The sequence below is a fragment of the Salvia hispanica genome, chromosome 3 (genome assembly GCF_029641045.1).
Source record: "Salvia hispanica isolate PSC_SH4W2 chromosome 3, Shi_PSC_v1, whole genome shotgun sequence".
Lineage (NCBI taxonomy): Eukaryota > Viridiplantae > Streptophyta > Magnoliopsida > Lamiales > Lamiaceae > Salvia > Salvia hispanica.
In genome coordinates this window covers 63,022,714-63,038,964 of record NC_142694.1, presented here as the reverse complement: position 1 = coordinate 63,038,964, position 16,251 = coordinate 63,022,714, and the positions used below count along the sequence as shown (strand labels likewise).

General features: G+C 39.7%; 1 pseudogene; it reads left to right on the top strand.

Moving 5' to 3' along the window:
* Window positions 1-5,674: 5,674 nt before the first annotated feature.
* Window positions 5,675-6,441, top strand: LOC125221186 (protein FAR1-RELATED SEQUENCE 5-like; annotated as a pseudogene).
* Window positions 6,442-16,251: the final 9,810 nt, after the last annotated feature.

The following is a 16,251-nucleotide window of genomic DNA, read 5'->3' as shown; positions in this document are numbered from 1 at the left end:
CATCGCCGTTCATGGCATAGCGATGAGTATCGGTCGTAAGCACGTTCCGCAAATCCCGACCGAATTTAAGCACAATCTGACACCTTTGACGCCGTCGTCGTTTTGGCTGCCTGCGCCGCCGATGACATGCTCCTCATCAGTACCTTTATTCAATCAAAACATTAGCTTTTATGGATCACAACACTGAGCTCGATGATTTAGAAGAGTCACTTCGATGAATTATAGCGATAACCACGATGAATTATAACAGTAACTACGATGAACCAGAACAGTGACTTCCTTTATATACAACAGTAACTTTTGTGTATCAGGACAGTAACCTGGAATATTCTCACCTCAGACGACCTCGGATGCCCGAAATACATCGCCGGTCATGGCGAAGCGATGAGTATCGGTCGTAGACACGTTCCGCAACTCCCGACCGAATTTGAGCACAATCCGACACCTTTGACGCAGTCGTCATTTTTGCTGACTGCGCCGCCGATGACATGCACCTCATCAGTACCTTTATTTAATAAAAACATTAGCTTTTATGGATCACAACACTGAGCCCGATGATTTAGAAGAGTCACTTCGATGAATTATAGCAGTAACCACGAAGAATTATAACAATAACTACGATGAACCAGAAACGTGACTTCCTTTATATACAACAGTAACTTTTGTGTATCAGGACAGTAACCTGGCATTTTCGCCCCTCGGACGACCTCGGATCCCCGAAATACATCGTCGGTCATGGCTTAGCGATGAGTGTCGGTCGTTGGCACGTTCTGCAACTTCCGACCGAATTTGAGCACAATCCGACACCTGTGTTGCCGTCGTCATTTTTGCTGCCTGCACCGCCGACGACATGCACCTCATCAGTACTTTTATTCAAGCACCTTGTTTTCCAACGATCAAGCATCGTCGCTGCAGTGGTATTGCAATGAACAGTGAGATCGGTGATCGGAAAGTCATGTACAATGAGTTGTTGAGATTTGGGGTAAAAAATGGTGTTGACTGGATCAAGAGAGAGAATAAGGGTGGGTGAGGTTTCAGAGTTCGGGTGGGGTAAGGCTTACTGTTTTAATTATATTTTAATACGAGTTGTTGACATTTGATATTCTCGGTATTGATATGTGAATTATAAGTTTTATTTTTAAATTGTTGACATTTTAATACGAGTTGTTGACATTTGATATTCTCGGTATTGATATGTGATTTATAAGTGTTATTTTTTAGTTGTTGACATTTTAATACGAGTTGTTGACATTCGATATTCCCGGTATTGATATGTGAATTATAAGGGTTATTTGTTAGTTGTTGGCATTTTAATACGAGTTGTTGACATTCGATATTCTCAATATTGATATGTGAATTATAAGTATTACTCCCTCCGTTCCCTCATAGTTGAGGCGGAACTTTTCGGCACGGAGTTTAAGAAATGAATGTTGAGTGTGTTAAATAAATAGATTAAAAAGTAAGAAAGAGAAAAAGGTAGAGAGAATAAAGTAAAAAGTGAATAAAGTAGAGAGAATAAAGTAAGAGAGAGTAAAGTAAGAAAGAAGAAAAAGTTACTATATATGGAAATGACTCAATTATGAGGGAACTTCCCGAAATGGAAAAATGACTCAACTATGAAGGAACGGAGGGAGTATTTGTTAGTTGTTGACATTTTAATACGAGTTGTTGACATTCGATATTCTCGGTATTGTTATGTGAATTATAAGTGTTATTTGTTAGTTGTTAACATTTTAATACGAGTTGTTGACATTCGATATTCTCGGTATTGATATGTGAATTATCAGTGTTATTTGTTAGTTGTTAACATTTTAATACGAGTTGTTGACATTCGATATTCTCGGTATTGATATGTGAATTATAAGTGTTATTTGTTAGTTGTTGACATTTTAATACGAGTTGTTGACACTCGATATTCTCGGTATTGATATGTGAATAGTAAGTGTTATTTGTTAGTTGTTGACATTTTAATACGAATTGTTGACATTTGATATTCTCGGTATTGATATGTGAATAGTAAGTGTTATTTGTTAGTTGTTGACATTCGATATTCTCGGTATTGATATGTGAATTATAAGTATTATTTGTTAGTTGTTGACATTTTAATACAAGTTGTTGACATTCGATATTCTCGGTATTGATATGTGAATAGTAAGTGTTATTTGTTAGTTGTTGACATTTTAATACGAGTTGTTGACATTCGATATTCTCGGTATTGATATGTGAATTGTAAGTGTTATTTGTTAATTGTTGACATTTTAATACGAGTTGTTGACATTCGATATTTTCTCGGTATTGATATGTGAATTGTAAGTGTTATTTGTTAGTTGTTGACAATTTAATACGAGTTGTTGACATTCGATATTTTCTCGGTATTGATATGTGAATTGTAAGTGTTATTTTTTAGTTGTTGACATTTTAATAAGTGTTATTTTATTGAATGTTGAAGATTTGAAGATTTGAAGATTTGAATGTTGAAGATTTGAAGATTTGAATGAAGATTTGAATGTTGAAGAGATTTGAAGATTTGAATGTTGAAGATTTGAAGATTTGAATGTTGAAGATTTGAAGACTTTGCAGCTAGAGTTTTAGAGAGGATTTTAGAAAATAATTTCAAATACAATTTAATGAAAAGACAATTATAACCCCGTGTTGACATAATGTGATAGTTGTTGACATTAAGTTAATCTTGTGAATTAGTCGCTGAGATTGCATCTCATTTCTCAATTATGCCCAAAAATCTCATCATAACAAGACCCTATATATATATATATATATATATATATATATATATATATATATATATATCCAATTCAAGGATCCAAGGGCTGAGATTAAGAAGGAAATAGGACACTTAGGGTGCAAAGGAGCCTAACGCACCCCTATAGGTGTACTAGTATAACAACTAATTTTAAAGTTACAACGTACATCCAACCACGTGCTGCCATGTGGCACGAAAAATGCAATATTGTATATAGAAAAATGCAATACGCATTTGTAGAAGCTATAAATGAATTTTGGCGGATTGCATTTTTGTTATATGCAGATTGCATTTTTTATTGTTAAGTTTTGCATTTTTAGATATTGACTGTTTAAATTGCATTTTATATATAGACGGATTGCATTTTTATATGTGAAAATGCAAAACGTAACAATAAAAAATGCAATTTATGTGAAAATGCAAAACTCAACACTATAAAATGCAATTTACATACAACAAAAATGCAATGTGCGAAAATGCATATACAACTAGATTGCATTTTTGTGTATAAAATATTGCATGTTTTGTGCCACATGGCAGCACCAGATTGGATGTACGTTGTGACTCTAAATAAGGGGGCACCCTAGTGCTCCCCTATATATATATATATATATATATATATATATATATAGGATCATGATCAATTGAGATTATTTAGGCTAATTGAGAAATGAGATGCAATATCAGCCACTTATTTTTATTAAATGAGTGGTCCAGATTTTGCCACACAATAAATACTATTAGAGTAATTTAATATGAAAGGGTAAAACTGTCTTTTTGCGTTATAATTTAGGGTTCTTCATCAGATTTCATCTTTCGTCGGCGATTCTGGTGAGATTTAACGATTGAATCATATCTCTCATTGAATCTATTTTAACGATTTATGATTCAATTGATTTGCAAAATTAGACTCGGACGGTTTCAACGATTTCAACTATACCTGATTTCCGATTCAATTTTCGAAAAACAGACGACCTGTTCGACGGATTTCTTTGTTGATTTTAAAGTTTTTCGGTCGATTTTACCGACTTTGATTCTGTTTTTATCCTTTATTTGTTGATGCCCAGTCAAATTTGTTCCTAATTAGTTTATTTTTATTTTTATTTTCTCATCTTTAGGTTCGATTTCAGTTCGTAATCAACAACTAAGTGTTATTTGATGGATTCTTCATCTTATTCCGAGTCTACGTTGACGAATGGTGGAGGTAGTTTGGTTTGATTTTCATTAACATGATTTTTTGTGTTATGTTGGTGATTTATGCTCTGTTGACATGATTTATGTTGCTTGGTAAATATTCTGTGTTGTTGCTATGCTCTTTGTTGATTTTCTGTTTCATTAACATTATTTTGTTGTGTTATGTTGTTGATTTATGCTCTGTTGACATGATTTATGTTAAATATTCATCGTGTGTTTGAATTGGTGTATTCTAATTAAACTGAACATTTTGATCCTGGTAATTTGAAGCATGTTCTGATATTTTGGCTTACATAACTTATATCAACTGTCTAAGAATTTTACAAGAGTGCAGTCACCTCTTTAGATATAACTATAGGAGTAATTTTCTGATTTATGTGAAGCTACTTGAGAAATCAGCTCAATAATTCTTCACCGAGGAAATAAACGTTAATCCAAGTGGATCAATGTTTGGTTGGATTTTCTTGAATATAAAAGTCCATATGATATAACCATAATCAGAGTCCTTAACTTGACTTAAAAAAATCAGTTAGTTATTGGCTAAGCAAAAGACCATAAATACTGAGAAGGTTGAGAAACATGGTTGAGTTTGGAATCTATGGATACTTTAGGTGCAGATTATTTAACCCTTTTTTCTTAATCAGTTGTTAGCTTTCAAGAGAGAAGTATGGGTTATGAGCTCTTTGTTGACATTTTGTTTCATTAACATTATTTTGTTATGTTATGTTGTTGATTTATACTCTGTTGACATGACTTGAAAATCTGTTGACATGATTTATATTCCTTGGTAAATATTCTGTGTTGTTGCTATGCTCTTTGTTGACATTCTGTTTCATTAACATTATTTTGTTGTGTTATGTTGTTGATTTATGCTCTGTTGACATGACTTGAAAAACTGTTGACATGATTTATGTTCCTTGGTAAATATTCTGTGTTGTTGCTATGCTCTTTGTTGACATTCTGTTTCATTAACATTATTTTGTTGTGTTATGTTGTTGATTTATGCTCTGTTGATATGATTTGAAAATCTGTTGACATGATTTATGTTCCTTGGTAAATATTCTGTGTTGTTGCTATGCTCTTTGTTGACATTCTGTTTCATTAACATTATTTTGTTGTGTTATGTTGTTGATTTATGCTCCGTTGACATGACTTGAAAAACTGTTGACATGATTTATGTTCCTTGGTAAATATTTTGTGTTGTTGCTATGCTCTTTGTTGACATTCTGTTTCATTATCATTATTTTGTTGTGTTATGTTGTTGATTTGCTCTGTTGACATGACTTGAAAATCTGTTGACATGATTTATGTTCCTTGGTAAATATTTTGTGTTGTTGCTATGCTCTTTGTTGACATTCTGTTCCATTAACATTATTTTGTTATGTTATGTTGTTGATTTATGCTCTGTTGACATGACTTGAAAATCTGTTCACATGATTTATGTTCCTTGGTAAATATTCTGTGTTGTTGCTATGCTCTTTGTTGACATTCTGTTTCATTAACATTATTTTGTTGTGTTATGTTGTTGATTTATGCTCTGTTGACATGACTTGAAAATCTGTTGACATGATTTATGTTCCTTGGTAAATATTATGTGTTGTTGCTATGCTCTTTGTTGACATTCTGTTTCATTAACATTATTTTGTTGTGTTATGTGGTTGATTTATGCTCTGTTGACATGATGTATGTTCCTTGGTAAATATTCTGTGTTGAGGCCTTATGAAGGTAAAAAAATTTCTTCCCTTGAGGAAGGAATTTCCTTTTATGAAAAGTACGCTCAGGAGTCTTGTTTTGATTGTCGAAGATTTGGAAATAGGTCTAGTGGTGGTGTTATTATTTTTCAGTATGTTGTTTGCAATAGACAAGGATTTCATACAGAAGATTCGTTGGATGTTGATGTAAGTGTATCTGAGGATGGTAATGTATCAGATGATGATGAAGTATCTTCAAAGAAGAGACGTAGATGTGGCACCAAAAGGTGTGGATGTGGAGCGATAATTAGTTTTAAGTTTTTTTTTTCTGATTTTGTTGATAAGTATTACCTTGTGCATCAATTCGTTGAGAAACACAATCATGCTATGGTTGACAAAGATTATAAGCGATTTATGAAAGGTAATCGGAGTTTGAATGATGTTCATCATAAGTTTGTTGAAGATTGCACCAAAGCTAACATCGGTCCTACCTCAACTTTCAACTTATTAAAGGAGTTTTTTGGGGGTTATGATGTTGTTGGGTGTACGTTGAATGATGTTAGAAATTGTTCACGTGATATTAAAGAGAAATTAAAAGAAGTGGATGTGCAAATGATCCTAAATCAGATGCAAGAGAAGAAGAGAATTTGTGAAGGGTTTTTTTACAAATATCAATTATCACCTGAAGATAATAACTTAGTGAGTTTATTCTGGTCTGATGCTGAGTCTTGGAAGCATTACCACATGTTTGGAGATGTTGTAGCATTTCATACAACATATTCAACAAACAGGTAGTTTATTTATTATACTTAGTAATTGACAGAGATAGTATTGACATGGTAGTTGACATAGGATACATTTGTACTTTGCATCATTTCTGATTTAATAGTTGATATAATATATACCTATAATTGACATTGTTAATGTTTTGTGTTGATGTATTTGTTCAATAGGTATCGTATGGTGTTTGGTCCATTTACCGGGAAAGACAATCATGGTTGTCTGAAGCTACCTCTAGGTGTGACAGTACAAGTGTGTGTGTGTGCAGTGTTGCAATATTCAAATAAGGCAGGTTGCGTGGAATCCCGGTCGTCGGACACACTAGTACTTCCCCGCTTCAAAAACCCTCAACCACTTTACTAAACCTAGTATAGGGAAGTAGGGATCGATCCCACAGAGAAGGATGCGTAAGAATCGTAATCAAGGATTTGGGAGTATTTTTTTGGTGTTGGCTGCTGCCACGCATTTTCTTGGGTTGAGGAAAAATTAAAATTATCTTGACTTGGGAATATTAGAAAGAAACTTAACCTAACAGCTAGACCTAGGAAATAATTCTACGATGGGACCACATCTAAGAAAAAGCAGAGTACGACTGGAAAGTGGCAGAATAACTAACTCTAGTACTAACTGACAGTGGCATCGTCTTCTACAACCAAATTCGCATAAAACTTCTTGAGAAACACATATGCAAATAAAAAACAGAGCTACTAACTTGGAATCAAATCTATGCATAAATAACGAAGAACTTACAGATCTGCATACCTAGACGAAGGGAAATAGAAAACAAAGGAAATAAAACAAGTCTATCCACTACTGTTTCTTTCACACGCCAAAAGCAACTTCAGACGCTAAATCCACTCCGGATCCAAGCGTCTGACACGGACTCCAAACAGAAGAAATTCTCCATCACGTCAGATTTACAAATTTAAGCTCCGAACACTCAATCAACCACAGATCTGTCACCCAATTCCACATCAAACACCTCAATAACGAAATAAACAGAGATCGACATAGCAATTTAAGAATTACGCTAACAGTAGAGAGATCTAAGCAAAAGTAACTTGAAATTAAACAGCTAAACTCAGATCCATGAGCGATAAACAGTTAAACATCATCAACATCAAAGTCAACTCCCAAAAGTGAAGTTCGACGGTGGAAACTAGCAAAAACAGCTGAAATTAAAACAAATGTATCTTCGCCCTCACTGGGACGGTGTTACCAAACTCGAGATATTTAGAAAGTACCCCCCTATTACGATTATCCCCCAAAATGTTTCCCAAGTGTGTGTAAAATGTATGAGCTAAGAGTGAAAAACTATCTCCATTACGCTGCATGCTCCTCTCTATTTATAGGCGCTTTAGTGGGTCCAGCGAGGTATTGATAATGACTTTGTTGCCCTCAGCTGTAGACTCCCCCGTCACGCCAATTTTCCTTGTAAATCCTGCTCATTTCGTCCTTTTCTTTCGCTAGACCATCTCCTTCCTTACTTCCTTGATCTAGCGATTTTCTTCACACACCTGGCTTAGGAAACGTGTTAGACCCAACAATTTATAACATTTTTTGCACATTACCGATGCATGAAATTAGCCTTATCAAACTGCTCACACTTAAACCATACTTGTCCTCAAGTATAAAGACAAGAAAAGAAAAAGAATAAGGCAAATTTCAAGCGAGGTTATCTCTTGACCGACTCCTAGACCTAGACTCAAGAAAAACTAAGAAATATAAGAAAATCACACAAACACGCAAAACACATATATACATGAGCTAGTTTCAATTTTAGGCATCTGTCCCCACAAGATTAAGGTCATTCCAATAGTTTGCACTCCTCCAAATAGGCCCTTTCCCTTCCTTCACCTAGCCAATCTGTCAGTTTGTCAAGATAGCTCTCTACTTACCCAATTGTTAGGTTCACTCGATCACTCATCCTCACCAGGGATGTTAGGATCGATTCTCTCTTAAGTTAATGCTACACCACTGAAGCGTTGGGTTATGAGAGTTATCTCCTTTCTGGCGCAGGCTATCATTATTCCCGTTTTAGACCATTCCCCCCTCTGGACTTCGTCCAGCTTATTCCTCCTCTTTTTTTTTTATTATCTGGACTTTGTCCAGCTTGTTCCTCTATTTTTTTCTCCTGGACTTCGTCCAGCTTATACCTCCTTACCCTGGACTTCGTCCAGCTTATGCCTTCATAACCCAATTCCTCTTTTTTTTTTTTTTTCTTTCTCCTTCATAGCTCTTCTTCCCTAAGCATTCAGTGGTGGCCCTTAATCATTTGTTAGCTCAAAGTTATCTGAGGTTTATAACTCACTATATAGTAGGGCTTCACAACTAAGTAAGTAGAGGCATTCTCCGTCATTCTTGCTTCATTCAAATTAACTAGGCTCATTTAAGGAAAAAGCTTCTAAGTTGAAATGCCTCCTATCTTCAATTACTTTCACTAAGGGAATCATGCCGTATTAAATCCACTGGCTCATGTGACAAAACTTAAAACTAACAAACTCTTAACATGTAAAACGGGTAATGCATTGACTCCTCTCCCCCTCCCACTTCACTCAAGCTTGTCCCTAAGCCATCGTCGTGAAGGGGGGAACAGAGAGATCAATGCAAAACGTAAAATCATAAAACTTCTCACACTTAGACCAAGCAATGGGCTAAGTGGGAGAAAGACACAGAAAAACATAAAAAAAAACAAATAAAACAACAGAAAACACGAACTTCTCACACTTAGACCACGCAGTGGGCTAAGTGGGAGAAGATATAATAAATGTTAAACACATATATAACAGGTGGACACAAAAAAAAACGAAAAGAACGAAAAATAAAAGTTACTTGGTCAAGAGATGTCCGATCATTTCTGGGGCTGGCTCCCTCGGGAGCCAGACTGGGGTGGGACTCCGGGGCGGGTTACTTTCACCTTCTTCCTAGCTGGCTGCTCCAGCTCTTCTTCCTTCTGCTCTGGGATTTCCGGTACTGACTTTCTCACGATCGATTTTGATTTTGGTGGGGCTGGAATTTGCACGGGAATGGTCGGGGAGATCATCTGAAGCGACTGCTGTGGTCGCTTGACGGAGGGACTGCTATGGGTGGTCTGCCTGACTTCACTACTGGACCCAGGAGTTGTCCTCAACTGGGTCAAGGGGAGCGTCTGCTGCATCCACATCAACATTTTCATTGAAAGCTCCACCGCTTCCGTCATCCTATCATTCTGTTTGGCACATTTCACTGCCAAATCAGCAATATTTCCCCTCAAGGTCTGCACTGCCTCCCGATTCCCCATCAATCCGTTCCTTATCCCACCGAGTTCCTTCATCATATCCTTCCGCATTATCTGCATCTCCTTTTTCATGTCCTGGACTTCCTTCCGCAGCTCCTCGATCTCTTCACTTGGTATGGCCTCTTCTGCTTCCTCCGGCTCCGCCTTAACCTTGTCTCCTAAAGAATAGAAGAGAGTTTTGGTGCCTTGAGTCTGTAGCAACCCCTTGTTGAAGAAATAATCAACACTGAACACCTCTGGGGGGTCGCACATGACTACAAGTGGAGCAACCTTGGCAATTCTCATTTCTATATTCCTCTGGAGGTAAGCGCCGATGAGGTGGCAGGTGTACATATGACGTCCTGGGTTGCTTGTCATCTGGTGGCACACCTGAGCCATCCAATATCCGAGGTGTACCTTAACACCCTCTGCCATGCACCAAGTGAAGTAGAGATCGGTAGTAGTGAGGGCTGAATTCGCACTGCCCATCAAATTGTAACTGATAAATGTTTGAGCAAAACGGAGGATCCGATCTTCGATGTGGGAGGCCTTGGAGTAGCTGGATTTGAACGCCCCTGATTTAGAGTGCGTGACCAGTTCCCATGCTGTCTGGACTTTGAACCCAGGTGTGTTCTTTGGCATCCCCACCATCCTATCGTTCCAAGCCCCCTCTTCATCTTCTTCCTTAGTGAATAACCCCATCCGTAGGGACCACTCCCTAATACTCAACTCATGTTCCTGATTGAAGAGTCTGAATGTGATGGAATCCGCGTCCAGGTCTGAGGTATTCTTCAAACGAAAAGTGGAGAAAAACTCCCTTGCCAGATCCACTGGTACCCTCTCTTGGCTGTGCTGCAACAGCCACTCAAACCCTATTGCCTGGATATAGGCGCGAAATTCTTTGTCACATGTAGTCATCTTGAGCTCCCTCTTGCTATACTGTTTTCCTGACTTGGCCATTTTCCCTGCGCTGCATCGTTCCTTGTACACTGCGATTCTTTTCTGGTCGTCAAACTGTCTCATTTCCTCCAGCAAGCTCTTGGTCAGCCAAATCACGGGGCGTCCGGGAATTGGCTCTTCCTCAACCTCTTCAGAGTTATAGCTTGGCTCAGGGATGGGCTCCTCGTGCTCGTCGACAAGGGTTTCCTCGGTCTCAGGGGAAAGGGTCTCCTCGACCTCCTGGACGGAGGGAGCTTTCCTTGACCGGGTAGATGCAGTTGCCGGCGCCTTTTCTTTTCTTGCTCTTTCCTTGGCCAAGCGCGCCTCTGTCTCTGTCGCCTCAGGTATGAAGTCATCAACTTCGTCAAGGAGGTTTCTCCTGGTGCGCCTCCTTTCGGCCCTTTCATCAATCTTGGGCTTACTTGTTTCCTGGTCATCAACCAGGTCCACGATCAATTTCAGCCCTTCCTCGGGCTCCGGTACCTCCGTCGAATGTAGATCCGACTCTGCCAACAGGTTTTCTGGGGTTTCCCCCTCTCCGATCAACATTGGGGTTGCCCCCTCGATATAGATGGGGTTCTCCCCCCTGACATCTCTTGGAATAGGGGTTTCCCCCTCAGCGATTCTCTTCAAAGTAGGGGTTTCCCCCTCAGTAATTATTTCAAACATAGGGGTCTCCCCCTCATCAGCCTTCTCAAACACAGGGGGCTTCCCCCTCATATATTTCCACAGCAATAGGGGTTTCCCCCTCAAGAATTTCATCAGCAATAGGGGTTTCCCCCTCAAACATTTCCCTACCCTCAAAATTAGGGTTCTCCGGTACTTTACCTTCTGTCTCCTCCAAGGTCTCGTCATGCGTCTGTTCACCGTCCTCCGATTGCCTGTGTAAAGCCTCCTCCTTCTCCGCTACTTGCGAAACGGCCTTTGCATGCGGCGGTTCCGCGACTTACGATTTTGTTTCAGAGAGACTTGCCGGTGTCGCGGCCGAATCCGCCGGAATTGGCAGTGGCGGTACAGTCGGCGGAGACGACATCAGACTCGCTGCGAATAGGGCGTACACCTCCTTCGCTTTCTCTACGCTTCCCACCTTCTGTGTCAATTCGGCCAACAAAGTGGGGTCATACTCAGTTCCCTTGGTAGAATCCATCGGTTTAGATCTGAAAAAGAAAACGAAAAAGAAAACGAAAAGAACTGGGCAATTTGCTGTTAGGGTTTCGTCCGTCTGTTAGATAGAGAAGTGAATGAAGAGAGAAGGAAGAGCAAACTAAATTTTTTTCTAATGAGGAATGATGGAGAGAGAAGGACGACGGTTGCCTTTTCTGGTGAAAAGATGGTGTGGTTGCAGGCGTGATGTAAGCAACCGTACATCTCCCATAATTATCGGCCAGAATTTGAAATTCAAAATATCCTTTCCCTCCTTGACTCCTTCCTTCAGGGTCTCTCCTGGCGAATCCCCTCGACCATGCCCTACAAAAATAAAATTTGAAGATTCCAGACCCCTGGGTCTTAGGTTAGGACATACAATACGAGTTCCCCTAGGAGTCTGGTGCTTCGAAATTATATACACATAAATACACATTTTTTTTTTTTTTTTTTTTTTTTTGAGAATGTTTAAACTATTTACATGTTGTATTTCCGAGATTCCCTGGGTCAGTTGTGAATTTCCAAAATTATTAACTTACCCCTTGACCCAGGAATATCATCGGAAATTACCCTCGTTCTTTTTAGGCAATAATAGGGAGTGTGTGTAGTGGAATCTCGTCCACAACACACAACTCGGAATTATCCCTATAGACTTTCACTCTATGACCATTTACAAGGAAAGGAACAGAGTTTGGAGCACTTCCCTGGATCTCTACTGCTCCATTTGCTCGGATGCCAACGATGGTGTATGGGCCAATCCATTTAGACTTCAGTTTCCCTGGCATGAGCTTAAGCCGAGACTGAAAAAGGAGCACTTTCTGTCCCACATGAAGTTCCTTGACCCGAAGGTTTTTATCGTGCCATAATTTCGTTCTTTCTTTGTACCACATGGCAGATTCAAACGACTCCAGCCGAAGTTCCTCCAACTCTTGCAATTGCAACTTCCTCTCTTCTTCGCATGCTATCTGCTTCATGTTCATTTCCTTCACTGCCCAGTATGCCTTGTGTTCAATTCCTACAGGCAAGTGACACATCTTGCCAAACACAAGTCTGTAGGGTGACATTCCAATAGGTGTTTTAAAGGCAGTTCTGTAGGCCCACAATGCGTCCCCGAGTCTTTTGCTCCAGTCTTTCCTTGACGGATTAACTGTTTTCTCCAATATCGCCTTGATCTCGCGATTAGAAATCTCTGCCTGGCCATTAGACTGAGGATGGTAAGGAGTTGACACTCGATGGTGTACATCATATTTCTTTATCAAAGCCTCGATTGTGCGATTACAGAAATGTGTTCCTTGGTCTGAGATGATTGCTCTAGGAACCCCGTATCTGTTGAAAATGTTATCCTTGAGAAATTTCGCCACCTCCTTTGATTCGCAAGTTGTGGTGGCCTTGGCTTCTATCCACTTAGATACATAATCCACTGCAACCAATATGTAGGTATTCCCACATGATGACGGAAACGGTCCCATAAAGTCCATTCCCCATACATCAAAAATTTCGCACACGATCACTGGGCTCAGAGGCATCTCATCTCTCCTTGAAATTCCCCCTGTCTGTTGGCATCTCTCACAACACTGGCAGAATTCGAAAGCATCCTTATTCAATGTTGGCCAATAAAATCCGCTGTCTAGAACCTTCCTCGCTGTTTTCCTTGGCCCAAAGTGGCCTCCACATGCTAACGCGTGGCAATGATTTAATACATCCCTTTGTTCCCATTCGGGAATGCAGCGCCTAATCACTTGATCTGAGCACATCTTCCACAGGTAAGGATCATCCCAAAAATAAAATTTGGATTCGCTTCTAATCTTCATCCTCTGGGCCCGGGAAACTTCCTCTGAAACCGGCATTTCTCCTGTGACCAAGTAATTGGCTAGATCAGCAAACCATGGTTCTGCATTCAGCGTGCGCTTCCCTTTATCTGATTCCCCTAGACCGGTCAGAGCCAAAACTGCTTCCCAGTTAGGTGGTCTAGGAAATTTCTCCAAAAGGTACAAATGTTCCTCGGGAAAGGCATCGAGTATAGCCTCTTCTGTCTCTCCTTGGAAGATTCTGCTCAAATGATCTGCTACCCTATTCTCCGTTCCTCTTTTATCTCGTACTTCCCAATCGAATTCTTGTAGAAGTAACACCCAACGGATTAACCTTGACTTCGACTCCTTCTTAGCCAGTAAGTATTTTATTGCTGCGTGATCCGTGAAGACTATAACCCTTGACCCAAGAAGGTAGGGTCGAAATTTTTCAAAGGCATACACGATGGCTAACATTTCCTTCTTCGTGGTGTCATAATTCTTCTGAGCTTGATTTAGTGTTTTTGAAGCATAGAAGATCACATAGCTTTTTCCATCAATTTTTTGTCCTAAGACAGCTCCCACAGCGAAATCGCTCGCATCACACATTATCTCGAAAGGATGGTTCCAGTCTGGTGCCCTGATTATTGGTGCTGATACTAACCTGTCCTTAAGCAGCTGGAACGCCCTCTCGCATCCTTCGTCAAAGACGAATTCAACATCATTTTGTAACAACCGAGTGAGTGGTTGAGCAATTTTTACAAAATCCTTTATGAACCTCCTATAGAACCCTGCATGGCCTAGGAAACCTCTCACCTCTTTTTGATTCGTAGGGTATGGTAATTTTGATATCACATCCACCTTCGCCTTGTCTACCTGGATACCCCTCTCAGAAACCACGTGACCTAGGACAATGCCTTCAGTTACCATGAAGTGGCACTTCTCGAAGTTCAACACTAAATGCTTTTCTTGACATCTCTGTAACACTAGATCTAGGCTGGCTAAACAAGCATCAAATGAGTTCCCATAGACGGTGAAATCGTCCATGAATATCTCAATGCATACTTCCAACAGATCCGAAAAAATGCTCATCATACATCGTTGAAAAGTCCCCGGTGCATTACACAATCCAAACGGCATTCTTCGGTATGCATATGTACCAAAAGGGCACGTAAAAGTGGTCTTCTCTTGATCCTCCCGATTAACGTAGATTTGGAAATATCCGCTGTATCCGTCAAGGAAACAAAAATACTGTTTGCCTGCCAATCTTTCCAGCATCTGATCAATGAAAGGAAGAGGAAAATGATCCTTCTTTGTAGCTTCATTCAACTTCCTGTAGCCGATGCACATCCTCCACCCTGTCACTAATCTGGTGGGTACCAATTCATTCTTCTCATTTTTGACGACTTGTATCCCAGACTTCTTTGGCACCATATGGACAGGACTGACCCACTCACTGTCAGGAATGGAATAAATGATTCCTAGAGCAAGCAACTTCAATACCTCCTTCAAGACTTCCTCTCGCATGTTTGGGTTCAGCTTCCGTTGTGCATCTCGATGAGCCTTTGCACTTTCTTCCAGACGGATGTGGTGCATGCAAAGATCTGGACTTATTCCCACCAAATCTGAGAGAGTCGTTCCTATTGCCTTCTTGTTCCTTTTAATGACCTCTAGCAACTCCTTCTCCTGTTCCTTGGTCAAGTTGCTGTTGACTATTACTGGAAATGTCTCGTCCTTCTCCAAGTAAGCGTACTTAAGGCCTGGTGGGAGTGTTTTCAGCTCTTTTTTCGTTCCATTTGTCTCCTGGGGCAAGGGATTTTTTTCTGAATTTTCTGGTGAAGTCTCTGTCCCTAACCCAGGGGATTTTTCCAAAATGGCCACATAAGCCGATCCCTTGGACCTAGCTGATTCCGGGTTCCTGCAGAATTCCATTATGGCCTCCATGAGCTCTTCATCTGTTAATTCCTCTGTGTTTACTGCTGCACACCATCCCACAACTTCTTTGTCAATCGAATGGCTCAACTCCGAGTTATCAATCTGTTTCTGTATCAATTCTGTCTCAAGATATTCTTGGACTAAAGGGTTAATAACATCAATAGCATAGATATTCTCCACATCCGAAGGTCTTTTCATCCCCTCATCTATGCTAAAGGTGTATTTTTCCCCATTATAGTCCAAGCAAATTGTTCCATCAAACACATCGATAATGGTCTTAGCCATAGGCAAAAATGGCCTCCCCAAAAGTACCCCACTGGACTCAGCAGACTCATTATCATTCATCTTGATCACGTAAAAATCAGCCGGATATAGAAACTCATGCACCCTGACTATAATATTTTCCAACACTCCTTCAGGGCAAATGCAAGTTCTATCTGCTAGCTGGATTACTACTTTGGTATCAACCATTCTTACCCCAGTTAACCTTTTATAGATTGAAAGAGGCAAAACATTTATTGACGCTCCTAGATCACACATGGCATGCTCAACCTTGATATCCCCTAACGAAATGGGTAATGTAAACATACCTGGGTCGGTGCATTTTGAGGGCATCCTACTTTTTTGTATCACAGCAGACACAGTTTCTCCAATCACAATCTTCCCATCTAGTTTGGTTTTCCCTGCAATAAACTCCTTGATGAACTTACTGAAGGTGGGCATTTTCAAGGCTTGCAAGAATGGCAAGTTGATTTCCAACTTGCT